This window comes from Aplysia californica, unplaced genomic scaffold, assembly GCF_000002075.1.
Source record: "Aplysia californica isolate F4 #8 unplaced genomic scaffold, AplCal3.0 scaffold00081, whole genome shotgun sequence".
NCBI classification, from domain to species: domain Eukaryota; kingdom Metazoa; phylum Mollusca; class Gastropoda; order Aplysiida; family Aplysiidae; genus Aplysia; species Aplysia californica.
In genome coordinates, this window is record NW_004797351.1 from 1,200,878 (window position 1) to 1,221,447 (window position 20,570).

Below are 20,570 nucleotides of genomic sequence, written 5' to 3' on the forward strand. Positions count from 1 at the left end.
TTTCTTCCTTCAAAAGTTATAAAAGTATCACTCAGTCACTCACTCTAGTATCAAAATGGCTGACAACAGTGGCATAACGAAGGTCGACAAATTGTCGCAAGCCGATTCCGATAAATATTTCATCAACAAAGTTGAAAAGAACAGAGCCCGATTGGGAACGAAAATGGTTGCATTGAAGGGCAAGAACAAATTTGTTGGTTTCTTCCTGGCATGTGGAGTTTTTGGTATATGTATCCTTTTTTACCCTCGTCCCCTCGTCATCGTCAGCCCCGTGCTATTTCTACTTTACAATTTTAAAAATAATAATGCCACACTTATATAAATGCAATATAGGTAACATAATCCATACCTTGTGATTGTGTTGCATTATAAATAATCTCTCTCTCTCTCTCTCTCTCTCTCTCTCTCTCTCTCTCTCTCTCTCTCTCTCTCTCTCTCTCTCTCTCTCTCTCTCTCACACACACACTCACACATACACTACACTACACACACGTGCACATGTACACCCCCCCCCCCCCCACACACACATACATACACACACACAAACACACACACTCAAATGAATACAGCAACATCAATAAATTGACTAAATCAATGTAGTGCACTTCTCTCCCCCTCTCTCTTTCTGTCTCACTCTCTTGACCCCTAAACCCTGTGCGGCACTGCGGTGCAAAGTGTTTGTCATAGAGATTAGAAGAGTGCCCTTACCGTGGCATTTTCTCTCAACCCGTGAATGCCGTGAAAAATGAGCGAATCGCGACACATCATATGCAAAATCCTTTGTAGCCATTTAACCACCAAATAAATAACAATAGACATCATTAAGAAAACACCCTTTCAATATGTGATAAAAAGTGCAAACACACCGGAAAACTAAAAAAGCGAAGTCAAAATTGGTACGACTACAAAATTTCGACTTCTTGGTTTGAAACTGTCCACGTGTTCGCAATGGATCCGAAAAAAAAGAAACGAACAGCGCAAGGGACATCAGTGCAGTTTTAAATTTACAAAAACAAAAGTAGTAGGTGAGAAATTGCCAAAACTAGACCAACTTCCGCGCTGGAGTCAGCGCCGCAGTCGGGCACATCAACTCTAGATCTAATTTTGTTTTTTGTCTCGACACCTTTTAGAATCTTTAGATCTAGATCTTAGTCATGTCCTTATAAAAACGCATTTCAATGTGAATTTCTCAAGACACGCAGTATGTAAATTTTCAGTTTTCGAGGACTCTCAATCTAGATGGCCTACTGAAATTGAAGATACTGAACTTTCATTTTCTCACTAATTTTACCTCTGCAAACAGCCGACTCCGGCCTCCTTCAACCGCAGATATCTTGATTTCTAATAAAAATAAATGGGTATTTTAACAAATATATCCAAAGCAAGCATGGGTCTCAATATTCCGCTATTTAGCAGATTTCCGCTACCGCCATTTCCTCTGCTAAACTCTGCTACCGCGACAGCGGGTCAATCAGAAAGAGAGTTGCTGGGAGCAGATTGACTGCCAGGCCTCGGGAATTACCCAGGAATTTGAAAAAAATCGCTGAGACGAGGGAAAATACGTAAAAGATCTCGAATATTGTTTGAAAACCAAATCCGATAACGTCTTTAAAAGTTCATTTTTGCTGGTTGCGATTGTGATATTAATTCGGCTTTTCCCGGTCTGAGAGTATGTTTCACGCGAACAGGCGGCTATGGCGGCAAGTGGAATTGTATGTGACATCGAAGCTCGACCGGAAAATCAAGATCTCAGAAATTTGTTTGTAAAAGTCTGAATACGCAACATTTATAACATGCAGGTTCTGGCATGCATTACAAACGTGGTGTCGCCATGAAAATAATATTCATCACTGTGCTGTCGCTTGTGGGGGGTACTTGTTTATACCGTAAACCTCCCGAAACCACGCAAAAACCACCCAAACCCCCCCCCCCGAAACAATCCGAAACCTCCTCAAAATTTATATGATATGATGTTATTTTGCTATGCTATCTATCGCTCTGTGGAAAAAACATTGATCTGTAATACAATATTGTCTTTTGTTTTAGTAAATGTTTTACTGCACTTGCAACACGATAACGTCAGACAAGTGCCGAAGATTAGAGGTGTTACAAGAGAGCAACAAACACAAAAAAGAAGGAGGCGGGAGATAAGGACGATAGATGTTTGATAGGAAAGAAGGAGCAAAAAACACCAGAGCACCCGCCAACCACCCACTTGGATACTTCTTGATCCCGAAAAAATGATTAAAACTAAAAAACAATACAATAGAAATAAGAGACAATATTTCACTTGGTTTGACTTATTTGTTTTTATTTCAAACACTTTTTATTTGGCATGTACATAGGAAAAGTACATATCTAAAAATAGTCTTGGGGAATTATTGGTATATGCTTTAGTTTTTATTCTACAGCACTTAAAAAATCGGCTTTTTGCATAACTGAAAAAAGGGAAAAAACCACTTTCTGACGCCATTTATCAAAAGCTACATGTGCAATCAAAAATTCCTCAAAACAGTTTCTAGAAATAGGAGTCGTTGACATTTTGGTTTGTGAAAGTTACATTAAAATCGAATAAGATACAGCAAGAAAATGGGATAAAATGTGTGAAAATAGCATTTTAAGAAAACGGCCGATAAAGGTCAGAAAAGGCCAAAATAGTTCTCTTTCCAAATAGAAACTGTAAAAACATATTTTAAACTCGAACATGGCAACTTCTTGATAATATTAACACAGTATAAATAGAATGAACGTTTCCTACTAAAACGGAAACATATAAGCTGTGTAAAACATGCCTTTTGAGAAAAAAGTGGCAATAATTTTCTTTTTAAAATTCTCTACCCTCTGCTCTAAAATCCCTTCAAACACCACTTTAGGGTATAGAAAATTGTACATACGTTTCAGGACTTTTGTCCAGGAAATATGTTATATAATAAGTGATAATCCAAGTTTTTATAATTTCACCCAAAAATATTTTAGGGGTCACTTCATGGTCACTTCTCCTTAGAATACTTCACAACATGCACAAGATAACAGAAATTAAATAACGCGTCATAACATTATGTGAAAATCTATACTTGAATACTACTATAATACTAATTAAAATTCTAAGAAGTACAGGCTATTAATTGCAACCTGAGCAGTCGCTCATCCGTTAAAACAAAATAAAGAATGGAGTTGAAAAAGGATTTCGCAAACCATCATTTTCTCTTATAAAAAGAACCAAGAACCAGCCAACAGAATATTTTATCCACTGAGCGATAGGTAGCATAGCAAATAACATCATATCATATACATTTTGAGGGGGTTTCGGATGGTTGTGCGTGGTTTCGGTGGTTTTTGCATGGTTTCGGGTGGTTTTGGGAGGTTTCAGTTGTTTCCGGGAGGTTCCCCGGGGCAAAAAAAAAAAGAAAAGAAAAGAAAGTTATATAAGCGTCTTGTCGGGCTCGTCATTGTGACCGGTCAATGAACCTGTGCGCGTTCTGAGCGCTGTGAAGTACAGGACTCCGGAATGGGGGGAGATTATTGATTTAAAAAAAAAGATACACAAGGGGATGGGGGGACGCAATACCAGAGGACAAAAAAGAAAAAGAAATTGTAAGCGTGTCAATAAACTTAGGGCAGGGGCCTAATTTTAAGTGCTCACGTTTCATTGTATGGGTGACTGTAAGTAAATGTCTCTATGTTTTTGCTTTTTGTTCAAGATTCGCAGATTTTCAGTGTCACTGCATCTTGCCCTCCCACAGTTCTTACACCTCTCACACTGAATAGGTTTACTTGAGCTATTCAAGTTATTACTCTACTTTGAGTTTGAGCATTAATTTTGTCTTTCACGTTTATTATATGAATCATTACACCCAGACTGGTTCATAACAGTCTATATTCTGGTTCTAGGCCTTTTCCCAGGGTCAAAACAAGATTCATTTTTATATAGTTTATATATGCAGGTGAATATGATGAAGGTAAAATATAAATAAGTCGCACAAGACCACAGTGCGCCTCCACTTTCTGTACGTAATCAAGATTGTAAATATTTGGTAAGTGACTCTTACTTGAAATTATCTTCCAAACCCTCAAACTGGTATGAAATAACCTTGCTTTGATAAATTGATGGTTTTTATTTCAACATTCTAGACATGGCTGTTACCGACCGCCAACTTACTCAAACCGCCAGCTCGCGGCACTCCCCGTAACCCGATACTCTGTGACCTTGGTCACCAGGTCAGAGCCACCGGTTCACTGCCGATGCCCAGTTACGGTTGTTTTTACATCGTTTTTTAAGCGTATAAACTGAGGCAGTAAACGAAAACTATTCTAGCGATCTCACAGAAAATCACACACACTGAATGATCAATATAGTGTGGGCACGTAGAAGCGATCGTGAAACTGTACTGGGTACTGTTACAGACTTGCAGTTGCCATAAAACTGTATAGTAATTATGCAAAGTTGTTAAAGGGTCAGATGTTTTAAGTAAAAATAGAACATGATTCTATCCTTAGATTTTGACCAAATTACCTTAGCATGATGAAAATAGGATAAAGAAAACACTCATGTGGTGGCATCATTGTACGTTTCATCAAAATCAAAGCAAAGATATTGAAGCTTGAATATAGAATCACAGAAAATTAGGGTCCTTGATAATAATGTCATCACAGTGCACTTACTACTCATTTACACATGTACATACATATAAACTATGTAGGCCTACCCCTGAAACTGGGAAAATTCGTCAGTCCTGCGTCATTTTCCTGCGTTTGACTGTTTAATTTTCTCCTAACTAAATGAGTATTAAGTTTTTCTTCTTCTTTTGTAAGTGGTCGCGTTGGAGAGATCTCTAGAGGCTGAGAGAAGAGCCTGCTGTGTTTAAATGCTGGAGAAGTGCTGCTATCTGCCACAAGTTGTGTAGGTTTGGATAGCGTGGATGTAGCAATAGGGGGGGGGGGGTACTTGAAGCTCAACCTCACTGTGGCCTATTGTTGATGATGCAGCGCTAGTGTCGAGAGATGCGATGTCTTCGTCCTGTCTTTATTCAAGCCTAGTATTGTCCTCTGTGTGTGTTTGTGTAGATGGCTCTGCAGTTGAGTTGTTTGCTTAGTTTGCTGAGTCTCCATATGTGTATGTGGTGAATGTGTTGTCTCTGTAGTTTCCGATGCTTTTGTTGTTTCTAATTCTACTGGAATGTTCTTGCTCCCCATTGATGTGTGATGATAGTGTGTCTATCGAACAGTCACTAGCGCTTATATCAGACCAAAAAGCTGTCCACAAATTTGAGTAGGTTTCATCTGCTTTTCTTGCCTTACTATAGATCTAGTTCCCGCATACGAATGTGTCCTACTGCTATCGTAACCCCAAATACCACAAAATATCATGTGCAAAGTCAATGCATTTGTACGCTTTTCTCTTTTGCAATTTCTGTTTCCTTGATAGACTTCTACCACCACATGTTGTACAAAGTTCATGAATATACCGAACATGGGACACTTCACTATGGCACTCCATTATGAATATATCAATATTCCCAATACTCCACAGCAAAAGAAAAAGCACAAGAAATCCAAACAAGGTGAACGAGTATTGGGGTACTTTGACCTCCTAGGTCTACACAAAATCGATCACTATGAATCACACAGAATAAGTACAATGTTCTCACTTTCACATGTAACTCAGTACACTTTTCTCAAGAGTAATCAAGAAAAAAAAATTTAATTGTAGGTAAGATTACTGAGAAAAATAACTTCAAATAAAAATAATAGATAAAAGTTGCTCTAAAAGTAATGAAGGATGGAGAGCACTTCTCAGCCAGCAGGATTAACACTAGTGAACGCACACTAAAGAAAATTATATCCTCTTGTTGGGTTAAAGCAGCCCTTTAAAATGAGACCCCATATGGAGACATCGCATCTTTAGATCGGGAGATATTGGGGATCAAATTAATCGAAAATGACTGGAATCAAGTTTCCTGGGCACGGCCGAGGCGCGGCGGGAGTGCTGCTGCCGTCACGGTACCTTGCACATCTGACAGCTGATTTATTACCATCTCGGGGTGGTCGGCTGGAAACCCTTGCCCGGTAACTAAACTGGCGGTTTTGGGGCGATTTAGACAGCCGTGTAGGGTCCAACAGTATAATAATAGTGGGTGTCTCGCGAAAATGGGCTTCTGTCACGATCACGCAGAAAGTTCCTCCTTTTTAGAAATTCTGAGTTGAGACCCATGAGCAAGGCAAATGAAGGCTTTCATGATATCAATTTCTCATGCCCAAAAATTTATGAGCGCCTGATTTCCACTGTGTTGTGACACACACACACGAGGTAGCGTAAACACGGCCTAGCGGGCACTCGCTGTCTTCCGAGCGCGTCGTATCGGTGAAATCAGGGTAATTCCGATCGCTGTTACTTTTCTCTTTCGCTATAAAACACCAAATGCCATACACCTTGTTAAAGTTAAAAAATTGACATGCATGCATTCAAATGCTTCGCGGAACGAGGGATGATTAAATACCATCTTTTCATTGGCGGAGAACTGTAGAGCTTTAAACGGGATTTCCCATGGTATATTTTTAGCCTTTGGCGTTTAAATTGAAAGCCTTTAAAAATACCGTAGAATATTTTTCAGATAATTTTTTACACGAAATATGCAAAATATCGGCTCTAAAAAAGGTATCAATTAAAAGACCAATTTATTGTCTATAAGAATAAAGTAATCAGTTTGGAATTATTTTGCATCAATCCTTCGGCGAGACTCAGAAAGCATGTGACCCCCCACGCTGGGTACACTACAGTATAGGGCCGACTTGCTCGCCGCGGGGGCCGGTGCGGCGCCGGCCGGGTCAACGCTCGGTGTTTTTGTTGAAATAACGACAGATCATCGTGTTTGGGGCGATAAAATACTGATTTGTAATGATCTCACAGTCTTGAAAAAAATTAGGCTCCATATATTTGTTATAGTGATTGTACTCTGTTAATGTGGAGATGTTTAGTGCACTTGGTACTCTTTTATTATCTGTCAAACATTGAGTTGCAGCCAGTGACTGACTTTAACAAATTTGATCGAATTTTAAACAACTACCGTTTTATTAAAAATTGACTGAGGAGTTAAAGAATGGTACCAAAATGCTCAGTGGATTTTGTTGTTGTTAGCGATCCAGTAGCATCTGAGCGTTAACTCTTCTGCATGATGCCATTCGGTAATAGCTGCATGTCTGTTCTAATTGTTGTTTTGAGGAGTAGAGGCAATTATATGTGTGGGGTAGCTTGGGATGGTGTCCATTGAGTTCTTTATAGCTTTACTGCAAATGTTTTGTAGAACAAGATTAAAATCAAAAACAGCATGCTCAGTGGATATATATAGGCCTTTCAAATGGAAGAGATAAATTTGGCAAACAGCTACTTTGAAAATGTTGTTTCTGGTGCCCCCACACACACACACACACACACACACACACACACACACACACACACACACACATATACACACACACACACACATACTCTCACACACACACACACCACACACACACACACACACACCACACACACACACACACACACACACACCACACACACACACACACACACACACTGTCGAACCTGTGTAAGTGTAAGACGGAATCGCAAGGGAGCCAGAAAAGAATTGGAGTTACCCGTGTTTGACGTGCAGAAAATTGCATTTTAAAAATAAAAATTGCAAGGTAAACTGCCTGAAACTGAAACTTGCAAAAATATTGCAACCTTCCAATCTCTGGCCCCTGGCGCATTAAAATGGGCTTAAAATTTTCAGTAAGAAAAACCTTGACAATTTGAGTAGCATAAAAAAGCAGAACAGCCTTTTAACAATGCACAATACAAATTTTATTGACAACATTTACTAGTTCTAGTAACAACTCACGAGTATGTTAACAATAAGTTATCGACCAAATATATAATACTGTGTGACACAAAAAGACGGAACCCTTGGTTTTCGTGATTCTTTTAAATAAATGCTTAAAATTTGACCAAATTTAGTACATACCGGGTACTTAGTTCATGCAAAGTTCTAGAAGTGTATGAAATTTCGTGAGGTTTAGTCAAAAAAACGAAAATGTGACGGGAGATTTACGAAACAACCTCTAAAAATACAAGAAGCTTATGCTCCAATCTGTTCAGATCCCATTCCATTTCTCTCTTGAAACCTTCGATACACCTGTAATCTGTATTTAGAGCTATTTCAAATTTTTTCTATTTTAAAACCTGTATGGTATAGTTTTAATACTAAGTTAAATTGTAAAATACAGCAAAAGAACATTTTTTCCATTTATAAACAATAATGATAATAATGTAGATCATTTCTACAGCGTCCACTCCCGCGTGAACACAGCTTAAGGCGCTTTACCTAAATGCATCATGTACTAACAATATTCACGCACGCACGCACGCGTGCGCACACACACACTCTTACGCACACCTTACACACACGCACACCACACACCTACTTGCTTATCACACGCGCACGCTTACACACATAATATCTAGATCTATGTCTCAGTTTGTGGCACTTGCCGTTTCTTTGATCAATCGTGTTTGTATTTTAGGCTGAATTTCCGGTCATAGATTTTAGAGTACGGCCCAGTGGGCTAGAGCTGGGCCATTGATTTACACTACTAGGCAAAAGGAGATTTACTGATTTACTCTATGAGCTGGGCCGATACCACGATTTAATCCGTACTGGCACCATTTAGTATTTAAGATTCTATTAAAATAGAAGTGTTGATGTAATTTTGCCTAAAATTTCAAGAAATTGTGAAAATTGCGATAAATTGTGGGTTTATTGTGGAACTCAACGAAAAGCGCGACCGCAAGACCGCGATTTCCTGGGGGTCCAGTCTATAGCAGCAATGAACTGCAAATTCAAAACCTACTTACAACATCCATTTATCCACTTCCATGAGTAACAGTAGGGTATTGCTGTGTGATGGTGTCCTTTTTTTGTTTCTTTTATCAGTACATGTTCATATTTTGGACAATGTTATCTCGCTTGTAAGGAAAAAAGCACTTTATGTTCATCGTCATAGACGGTGTGCCGGACTCCATTGATACTCTTGTGAGAACGAATTTTTAAAAATTTTGTTTTGTGTCATTGAGGCAAAGATGTCATTGCAATAGATACCTACAGAGAAAAAGTAATTTCCCTTGACTGAGATCCAGATTCCTATACAATGTTTTCTGTTCGTCAAGGGAAACTCCTGGAAGAATTTGACAAAGTGCCGGAGTGATGATGAACAGACTGTGATGACTTGGCTTGTGTGTGCATGTGAATGTGAGCATGGTGGACTGATACTGTCACCTTCAAGAATCGACACCATAAGTTAACAAGCGAGGAATGCTGGAAAGTTACAAAACTGGTTCCGTTTGTTTTCCTTCTGTTGAGGCACAAAAGATTTAAATTTAAAATTTAGATTAGATTCAGCATTGGATTGTCACAAGATATTATATACTATTTATAGAGATTATATTGAAAGCAATTTATTTCTTATGAAGGATTGTGGAATGTAACTAGTACTTACTTTACCGTGTGAAAGTACTCTGTTTGCTATCCCTTGGATGCCCAGCTTTGTTTTATGAATCATATTTGCTGATGAACATTGTACTTTTCATCCTGGGGTATTGTGGGCTCTGTGCCTCCTTTTGTAAAGTTCAGAGTAAAAGTACCTTTTTTTTTAAGCTTTGCTGACTCTGTGTTGATGTACAAAAGTCGAGTTTAGGATTAAGAGAGGCTGACTGGTCTGGTTGTGACTCAAAGACTTAGGGTGTCTGATAAGTGAAAGGCAGGATGGAGTTTCAGTTTATATATTTTAGTTTGAATGAGAGTCTGTTATGATCATGACTAAATGTTATAAGAAGGAACGGTTTTTCATTTTAAAGGCTAAGGTGTGAGTGAGTAGAACTGTCCAAGAGAAAATGTGTGGTGCTGTGATTTTGATAATGACTTGGTTGGCTGTACTTTTGTAAACTGTTATGCCATTGTTAAGTTTGTTTTGTTTGGTGTTGAAATAAACCTGAATAAGCCATTTTTGAAAGTGAAATTCTGCTACTGTTTTATATTTTGATTTTGATTAAGGAAGCTTAAAAAAGGAAGTGCAAAATTGCAAATGTTTGTGTTTGAAAGACAAATTACACTGTAAAACATCTCTTGAAATACTTTTTTCCTTTTCTGGATTAGGGGTGGTTTGGGAGGGGGGGGGGAGGGCTGGCTTGAGCTTTTTCTCTCCTTTCCAGTTGATCTCTTGGGAAAAAATCAAAGGACAGGTGAAATTTTGCGTAGTGATGGGAAAATCAAAAGAGGTGCAAGCTGAAGGAGTGATGGCTTTCGATCATCAAGATAATCCAACTGTTGGCTTAAAGTAAGTGAAGCAATAATTGTATCCATGGACAGGAAAAAAGTACCTGCTCTACAGCATGCTCTATGCGCTTTACAACAATCATTATCACAGGAGACCCAAGAACACCCAGAAACATTCTTGATTTTGGCTTCCCGGAAAGCATACAATGCAAGCTGCAGATTTCACACGCTCAAACACTAACAGTTAAACTGTCAGATTTCTACCTGGGTGAAGTGAGGACACAGCATCAGGTACCCAATATCAGGCCCCTGACAGGATTAGAACCCACAAACTCACGGTTGCGAGTCTGAGAGCATAGCCACTTAACTTATGAATTGATGTCCCAAGTCACAAGCTTTGTTATCTCATGAAATAGAAGTTCCTCCTGACATGTATTATCATCCATGCGGTCATCACCTCTTGGTGCTTTACTCGTGATACATCTGTACTACTTCGTACTTGTACAAGGTTCTAGGCCTGAAGAGATCCAGTTGAAATTGTTAAAATTGTCACCCATTGTCCAGGAGAAAAGTGGTTGCCCTAGACTGGTGAATAAAAAAAGTGTGAAAGTCTTGGACAGTGTCATCTAAAAATGCAAGGGAGATTGGGGGAGTGGGGAGTGATAGTCTTGGACATGTAACAACAAGTTCAACTGTAATGATAATACATGTAGTAGTAATAACTCATCTGTCAATGAATGTCTGATGATGATCAATGCATCCGTAGAGGAGAATAATAATTTCTCCAGTGAAATAGAAGAATTTGAGATGACTTGTTGATTTTGCTGTGGCTGATGAGTCCAATTCTGACAGAGAAAAGTTTGCCACATTTTGAACATTTAAAAGGATGTGCACAGCTTGTGGGCTTCTCTCTTGGTTTCAGCATTTCTTGTTCATGATGAAGCCTCATAATTTGCCGCTGACTGTGGCTGCTGCTCTCCAGCTGGGTCTGTCAGGAGCCTGGCTCTCCTATGTCAAAGTATAAATGTTGGAAGTCCTTAACATTTTTAGGGTTCAACTGTAATTGAATGATTTTATATGAATGGATCATAGTCATAGTCATAGGTCCTATTTTGTAATGCAGCTTGCTTTTTATAGCTTCCGTTTGTTAAACTGTAGGCTATCAATGTCACAACTGAAAAAGGCATGAGAGGCATAGACCCAGACAAGTCTTACTTCGAAAGTTCAAGAAACAGTACAAATCACCAGTCCTTTCTCTGTACTCTATGCGACTGACACTGACATGTTTTGGTATGAACTTGCCAGACAAAATTGTATTGTAAAATGTGTCCGTGTAATAGTATAGAATGTAGACGGTTACAGAGGTAGGCGTACAGCATAAACACTATTCACATATATTAAAAATCATACTGGTCTTGAAAAGGTGCTGACTTAGGGACAGTAGGCTTGAGTAGATATGAGCCTTCAAATTAATGTCAGAGCCTACATTTCTTACTCTTTATTTGATCATAAAGAACTTGTCTTTTAGTCAATTCTCAGTCCTTATGGACACTTTGTGAGTCTATGAGGGAAAATCCTTCACATCTTGCCGTCCTGAAAAAATACGCTAATGATGGAATAACAATCTTTTACTATCATATTTTTTAAAATGCAGGTGTTTTTACACCCTAATCGACACAATTTAGATCATTTAGGAGTCGGGGTTACGACTCTGTCGGTCATGGCCAACCCGGGCTAAGTCAAGAGCTCTATTCATTTCCAACACATTCGGGCAGAAAGACTGAGATAGGGCCTTCTCGATAATAATTTTCCTTCCACTTGGGAATTGAACTCGTCTGCTGCATGTGACAGCGAAGCACCTTATCACTACACGACAGACACTCGATTCATCAGACCTAATCCATACTGCCACAGACAAAATAGAAGCAGACGTAAAAAGGTCAGAAGTGTCATGTTAGTATTAATGTATTGTTAGCTAAAAACATGTAAAATGATATGCCCTGTATTCCTACACCTCATGAAGTGCTGTGTAGACTCACATAGTCGCTTCTTCCTCCCTGGCATCTTATGATCTACCAAATAATTAATGGCTCTTTACATCTGTGACAGATGGTCATAAAAGCTTTTAAGGTTGTTATTTGTGGTTTTCAGCTGCAGTTCTCTTGTAAGCAACATCTTTGTTCAGAGCTGATTTTTTGTGTGATTGAAAGACAGACTCTGCTGCATTTTGAGCACACAAGTCATGGATTTTCAATGTATTTCGACTTCCCTGTTTTTTTTCATCTTTGGCTTCTCTCATTTTGCTTTTCTTCAAGTCGCATCTAGCTGTCTTTCAACTTTATGCACAATTTACCTCTACTTGTCACGATCTTATTACTCTTCCCAGTTCTGTTGGCCAATGTTGCATGCTTTAATTAATTATACTTAATAGTGCTTTAGCAGCAGTCCTTGAAACACACATTTACAAAGCTTTGGTCTTCTTCTTCCTTCGTTTTCCTTCAGACAATTTTCCAAATAGTACTAGTACTTGTTTTGGTATGTGACTACCTTCCATTCTGCGCACATGACGCAGCCGTTAAAGTCTTTTTTCTGCTAATGATGGACATGACTGAAGACAAGGTGGTTTTTACTTTACTTTATCCGTCCTCTTGTTTGTACCTCTAGGGCATCGAGGGGAGAAAGAGCTTCCTGTCTCTAGCAAGTTTGATGGCCTAGTTGGTACCGGTACACAGCAGGACCTCGCACTCAGTTTTGCCTTTGATGTTCGCTGTCTGTCTAAGAAGACATAGTAGACACATCGTGGGAGCTGTCGAGTTTCTTTATTTGTCTACTGTATATTGTCCATTTTTCTGATCCATAAATAAAAATGTGTTGAGCACACATCGTGTGGTGAGGTGGTGTTGGTAGCCTAATGGTTAGGCTACTGGACCCGTAATTGTGAGATTGTGAGTTTGGGAATTCGAGCCTCAGCGCGGTCAGACATTTTGTCCTTGGGAAAAGAAATTTACGTTAATTTCCTCTGTGGCTTGGTCCTTTTCGGAGATGGTCCCACTTCTTAAATAACCTACTTACTAGTGTCGATAGGGCCGTAGTTAAACCTATGTCATTTCACACTTTGTGGGCGCTCAGTTAGCTCAGTTGGTATCATTTATATAGAGCGGATGGCCCTAGCTGAAATCCCAGACAGGGTGTTCTTGAACTTGGGTCGTTTTTGTAGAGTTTTTAAAGCTCTCAACCCATTTCTCTTTGTTTTTATCGGAAACGGATGTTAAATTTGGAGATCCCGCCTCTTAAATAACCCAATAGTGTTGACAGGGGAGTTAGTTACACCGATACACTTGCACTTTAAGTTGTAAATCAACATCTTTGTTTTTGTGTTCAGCTCCTTGTTGTTCCAGTTCCAGGCCCTTGTCAGTCTGCCTAAATCAAGGGAAGGCGAGTTGGTGATTGTGGATTAAAAGTAAAAGAAGTTTAACTTTTGAACAGCGTCTAGTTCATTGCCATTTAATTTATAGAGTTGGAGAAATTGGCGGTAGTGTGCTGGTACCACAACAGCCTTTTCGATGCTTATATGGTAAGAGAGAATATGTTATAAGCCCTGTTCATGAGCATGAAATGATTATACATGTTATTGCATGAATTTACTCAACTTACTTTCCTTTTGAGTTTTTTTTTTTTTTTTTTACCACAGTTGGATTTTGAAGCATTGTTAAGCCATTCTCACTCCAGTTGAAAGCTGATTTTCTTTCCATTTCAAAGATCTACAGTATAATCCGCTCACATCGACATGCTTTGGGAAGTGGATTTGATGTCGATAAATAAAAATGTCGATAAATGAAAATATTAAAGCCAAAGAGGAAAAAACAAGGGGAGGTCAGCGGTAAAAAGACAAATTACTTTTTTAAGCTGGTTGCTTCCCTTGATTATTACACAACTACACAGTGAAACTAACAAGAGGCAGAGGAGAGGAGAGGAGGGTTGTTGGAGTTACGGTACCAAAGACCGAGCAACACGCGAGGTGCACACTACACACCAACGCAAACTTTGTTGTAGCATCCTTTTATTTAAGGCAGGTTTATGGTTGCGGGAAATGGAAAGGCGAGGCACTGACTCGCTGACCGTGGCACTTGCCAGCGACAGACTGAGAATGGGGGGAAGGGGAAGGGGAGTGAGCGATCAGGAGTGGGGGTAGGGAGGTGATGCCCAGTGCGCGAGACGCTCACGTCTGTGAGGCACTGTACTGTGTTGGCCCTACATGACCTACTAAAGCCTAGAGTGTCGAATAGGCGTGGCTTTCTCCCTCATTTATGTTCGTGGGCTTTGCCAGGTACCCAGAAAGCATGTCGATAAAGCAGAGATGGCCGAAAAAGTCGATATAAGATAAATTATTTAGTGAAGATATTGAAAGAAAAATTTTATAATTGGAAAATATGTCGCTATGTCAAAATGTCAGTATTTCTCAAAAAATCATTTTGACAGACTGCTATGTAAAGCATATGGATTGGATTAACGAGTAAATTTCCTCTTTGGAAAGTGGTGGCACAGAGTTCCCCATGTTGTATGGATACGATAGTAAAACATGACGTACGGATAGGGTTAAGAGACCACTCAGATTAAATGACTGTAACTGTAAGCCTTCTATGATAGTGGATATCCTGTTATTACCAAGACTGTCATAAGTGTAGTCCGCTGTTTCATTGTACAAAGATGTGAACAGTAGGAAATTCCCCTGTATGATGGTGATGCATATGCTTAAAATAATGCCTTCTGGGCATGCTGTGTCCAGGTAGTCTTTAAGGGACACTAGGTACAGCTGAACTGAAAATTTTTGTTTGGGCTCTAAATTAAGTATTCTGGGATTCCCAATAACCAACATGGGTCAAGAAACAGAATCATATTATCCCTGTATGATTTCCCTGTCAATTTTCTGAATTCTTGAGATGCAATGGGTTCGACAGACCAAAATTGGCTCAAATTCTACGCGGGGATTGTGAAAAAGATTGAATTGATACAGCCTTGATATTTTCACACAGTGTTTCTGAATATACTACATGCAACGTACTAAAGATTTACTTTCCTTAGTCTCATACTTTTCTTGTAACTGCCCTTTTAGTGTCATATATGATACTCGGACAAAAAATTGATCACAAATCAGAGTGATACCGTCAGTCTTTTTTACACTGACAGAAAACTTATAACAATATCACAATAATCTTTTAGTACGTTGCAAACATATTATCTAGAAACAGTCATGCAAAGTAGGATTGAGCTGTGACATGTACTTTCAGAAATATCTCCGCGTAGGTGACCCACCCCCCTAAGAAAATAATAGTTTTGAGAAAACTGAAAAAAACGAATTCATACTGGTCTATTTCAACACAATGTTCAAAAACATGGCATATGTGTATATTTTTCATTTATTTGATATATCTGGAAGATGCACACTATATAAAAATGGAAAACAATTTGATTTTGGAAAAAATATCACACTAAAACCCTCGACACCACCCTAAAAAAACCAAGCTGATAAACCCTAAAAAGGGTAGAATTTTGATTTTTAGATCAAAATGCCCTTGAATATTATATAGGATGTACACAGTGCCCTGGAATTATACATTTTATACCAAAATGCCCTGGAATTATATTATTACTGCAATCAAAAGAAGAATTGAAATGAAAATCGTAAACACTTGCGCACATGTCATCGCACTGAGGCAACCAGAGTTCGATTCCCGAATGCGGAGACGTTTTTATCAAGCATTTCAATCTTTCTGCTGGGGTACTGTATCCTTCACAGCCCAGGTTAGCCCTGACAAGCAGGGTCAGGAGCCTGCCTCCTAAATGATCTAAATTGAGTCGATGGGACATCGATAAAAAATTTTTTTAAAAATTTCCCCTGCAAACATGCTACATCCCACCATCCTCACTTCACATTTCAAGACAGTCCAAGACAGCCCTGGAATGTTATAACACAGTTAGTACTGTAATCAAAATATAGAATGAAATACAAATCGGTTACACCATTATCTATAGTGCAGCGGTTAGGATAGTCGCTGTCGCACTCAGGTGACCCGAGTTCGATTTCTGAGTGGGGAGAAATTTTTATCAAACATCTGTCTTCCTGCTGGGATGTTGTATCCTTCTCAGCCTGAGTTGGTCCTGACAGGCAGGGTTGAAAGCCTGCCTCCTAATGATCTAAGTTGTGCTGAAAGCGGCATAAAAACATAGGTTACAATTTTTTTTTAAATATAAAAAAAACCCGTTCTCCCTACATGCTGCATCCAACCATCCTCACTTCACACGTCACACTTCATGACAGACCAAGATATATGTAAACTTAGTTCTCTAATCAAAACAAAAAGGTGTAATCCAAAGGAAACAGGTGCCTGGCGTCTACCACAAACAACATTGCGAAACAGTCCAGCAAGCATCTCAAGATGGACTGCGGTTGTTGTGAAGTTCTCATTGTGATCCCCTGTGGGTACTTCTGTAAAATTGTTATATAGTCCAAAGCGTTTGTGAAGCAGTTTTGGAAGATGTCGGTGAGGAAGCTGCGGTATTTTCAGCGACTGGTGGAGTAGTCACTGAGGCAGAGCTACGAGCTGACGTGGTTTCAGCGACTGGTCGTGTAGCCACCGAGGCAGAGTGCAGTCACTGGGGCACCGAAGCAGAGTGTAGTCACCGAGGCACCGAGGCAGAGTGTAGTCACCGAAGCAGAGTGTAGTTATCGAGGCACCGAGGCAGAGTGTAGTTACCGAGGCACCGAGGCAGAGTGTAGTCACCGAGGCAGAGTGTAGTGTAGTCACCGAGGCAGAGTGTAGTCACCGAGGCACCCGAGGCAGAGTGTAGTCACCGAAGCACCGAGGCAGAGTGTAGTCACCGAGGCAGAGTGTAGTCACCGAGGCAGAGTCACGAGCTGACATGGTTTCAGCGACTGGTCGTGTAGTCACCGAGGCAAAGTGTAGTCACCGAGGCAGAGTGTAGTCACCGAGGCAGAGTCACCTGTAAAAATATAAAAAGCCCCGTCAGCATGTACAAACTGCAAATGGCATTTATTCAAACTCAAAACATACATAAAATGAATTGAGTGTCTGGGTTAGAGAAGTAAAAACCAGTGTGAGTCTGTTCCCTCAGAGCTAAATTTTATAAAAATAACGATAAACCTACAGTAAAATGACTAAAAAATCCTTCACCATGCACAGACATTCTAAAATCCTAAAATCTAAAATAAGTCAAGTAGATAATTTAGATCTAGACTCTAGATCTAGACTCTAAATCTAGATCTAGATCTAGATCTAGATCTAGATCTAGATTCTAGATCTAGATCTAGAAATCTAGTCACTAGATCTAGATCTAGATCTAGATCTATATCTAGATCTAGATCTAGATCTAAATCTAGATCTAGATCTAGACAATCTAGATCTAGATCTAGCTAAATGTAAGTAAGCAAACACAAGCTAAACCGAGAACCGAGAAAGATTCTAGATCTAGATCTAGATCTAGCTCTAAATCTATATCTGAAACTGAAGGAAAATAACATGACATCAATCTAAACATAACTCTCTACTTAGATCTGAGAGTTGCTCCTTTTTTCTTCTTTGTTTTTTTAGTTTTTTTGTCTGGATCTGAGGGATTCCTAATTTGTGGTCGAAAAAGAAAGAGCGTGGTTGATCGTTTCTCTGCTTCGAATTCTAATAGTGCGGCTGCAAGATTGGCTTCAAAGACAAAATCAACAACAATCAATGATAAAAAATGCATTTACTTACCTTTGCCTTTACAGACAGGGTTGAAATCAAAGATTTGTGCTGGAAATAAAGCACTTGTAACGCAGTCGAACTGGAAAAACTTGATGGTGGTCACAATTCACAATTGCTGGCTGTCAAGGTAAACAAAGTGGGAATAGCGAACGGAAGTCACCTCGGGGGCATGACCTGGCCAATCAAAATTCGTAGTTTGGGGGGTGTGTCCCAATCAGCCAACGAAATGCGAGAATTTGTTACTTGCACATAGTGTGTATTTTGACCGGTTTAGGAATGTTCTATCCGTATGTCAGCGTCGAGCAGTTGATGAGTGAATGCGCGAAATGTTGACGTTTACAACGGTACCAAACACTTAGGGGTTGTCGGCGTGTATAAACGGGTAACGGTGGGGTAAAAAAGGTGCTTTTTTTTACCAATGTACCCAAAAACTTGCACAAGTCACGATCTTTTATGCAAATTTTGAGCATTTTATAGATGTTTTAGACACTTGGAAATATTTCCAATCGATAGAGCAGATGTTGTTCTACTAAAATAGCCCAAAATCGAAAAATCGGTTTTAGACACCTAAATCGACTTTTTCTGGCTGTTGGCTACTGCCGTGGTGTTCCTTAAGGAGTCACTCAAAGTCAAAGTTCTCCCCCCAGAGAAAGAAACAACACTTTCAAGTCTAGAGATGAGTAACAGTTTTTAATCAATTAATTTATTACTACAATCTTTCAAAATGAAACCTCCATTAGGTTTCATTCTCAGCTTCGTAAAAAAACCCCAATAACAAAACTTTACGAGACAGAAGTAAGAAGCCACTCATTTTAATTACGTGGAGTCAAATCAAGAAGCAACCCCAATTAGTTATACTTATACCATACAAGAAACAGATGAACCCACAACAGATTTTTAAACATAGGGCCTATAAATATAATGGAATATCACTTTTTTAAAGATGCAAATTATGATAACAGGAGAGGCCAATACATATTATAATTAACCACAAAGACATAGGCTACTACAACTACAATTCATTGAAAACATTTCTTAACGTAAAAACTAAACACATCCAAAGGAGAAAAAAAAATTCTAAGTAATTTAAGAATCACTTTTACTCGTCCTCCTCAATCATCTCTCATTACAGCTTGTGGATATATATGACAAAACTATTCCATTTTGATGTTTGCGCATGAAAGTTGGAAAAGGATAGAAATATAAGGAGGAATGGAATGAGGAAAAGAACATGGTAACTAAATAAATAAACAGGCGCAAATGAATATGTACAGTTATGAATCAATATAAACAAAACGTAAACATGTCAAAAGTGAAGGCATCAATTAATTGAGAGTTATAAATAGATGCCCAACAAAGCATGGTCAAAATTCAACAAATAAATATTTGAATAATGCTTGGGGAAAAGTACTTACTCTGCTATGATAAACTAAGATGAACATGGACAGCTATGTGTATTGTAATACTAGGTACCAAAACGGTCTACCGATAGCGCTAGACAGCGCTTTTCCCGAGGAGGAAAACTGTCGTTTTGACCAACTTCACAAACGTACCTTTTCACTCATGATTGCTTGATTGGTTAAAAGAGCTTGTTTTGTTCTAATATATGTGTGCTGTTCATGGACAGAATTGATATATGTGAAAATATGCTTAATATAGCTCTAAAATTGGGGAAAAAGAAGCATTTTGCCTCCTACTGGTGCCCTGCATCGAAACCTTGCCACAACCACTCTTTTTTTATCATAAACTGCTCGGTCGCGATTGTGTGTACGAAAATAACTTTTACACTATAAGAAAGGTGAAAATCTGACTTTTACCCCCATCCTAAGCATGCCAGAATTTACTTGAAAAATAGTGTGAGATTTGAAATGGAAAGACAATGTTGTGAGAAATTTCAATAAAATCTCAGTATTCTGGACATTCTGCTTTACACATGCACTTAGTTCACAACATATTTTATTCAAGCAAGTACCGGTACTGTGAAAGTTTTTTTAATCGCAGTACAGTCTTTAAGCACGGTCATCGGGAGAAAGCTTAAGCATGCTTAATGCCGAAGCGTACTTGAGTGCGAAGTAGACATAATCCAGAGATTTCAAGTAGAAAATTTCACGTGCTATTTCCCTTTGTAAGTAGGCCTAAAGCGGTCCCGCAAAAGTGTGTACTGTTATTTTTACCAGCCGTGGTAATTTTTGTTTGCTTGTTTGTTTTTGTTTTGTGGTCGAATCGGAAATGAAAACTTGATTTACACGCCCAGTCACGATACAGCACACTAGGCCTACACGCTGCCTGTATGTACCACTGCCCGCTGAGCCACATTCATACCATTGCCTTCATCCCACCTCGCGCGTGATACACAATCAGGATTAATGGACAGCGAGGGTCAAAGGTGAAATCGCAGCCAGCCTCCCTTTCTCATCTCCACGACTCTCTTTGGTTTTTTTTTGGTCTGTGTGTAGCTTTGCCCTAGATCAGATCCTATGTCCACGCGTGCGGCTGTGTG

The 20,570-nt window shown here is 39.2% G+C and overlaps 1 long non-coding RNA gene across 1 annotated transcript; it reads left to right on the forward strand.

Annotated features, from left to right (window-relative positions):
- Positions 1-22: 22 nt before the first annotated feature.
- On the forward strand, positions 23-10,056 carry LOC101857631. Its single transcript, XR_220262.1, has 2 exons — positions 23-230; positions 9,179-10,056. It is a non-coding gene; the product is annotated as an uncharacterized LOC101857631 (long non-coding RNA).
- The last annotated feature ends 10,514 nt before the right edge of the window (positions 10,057-20,570 follow it).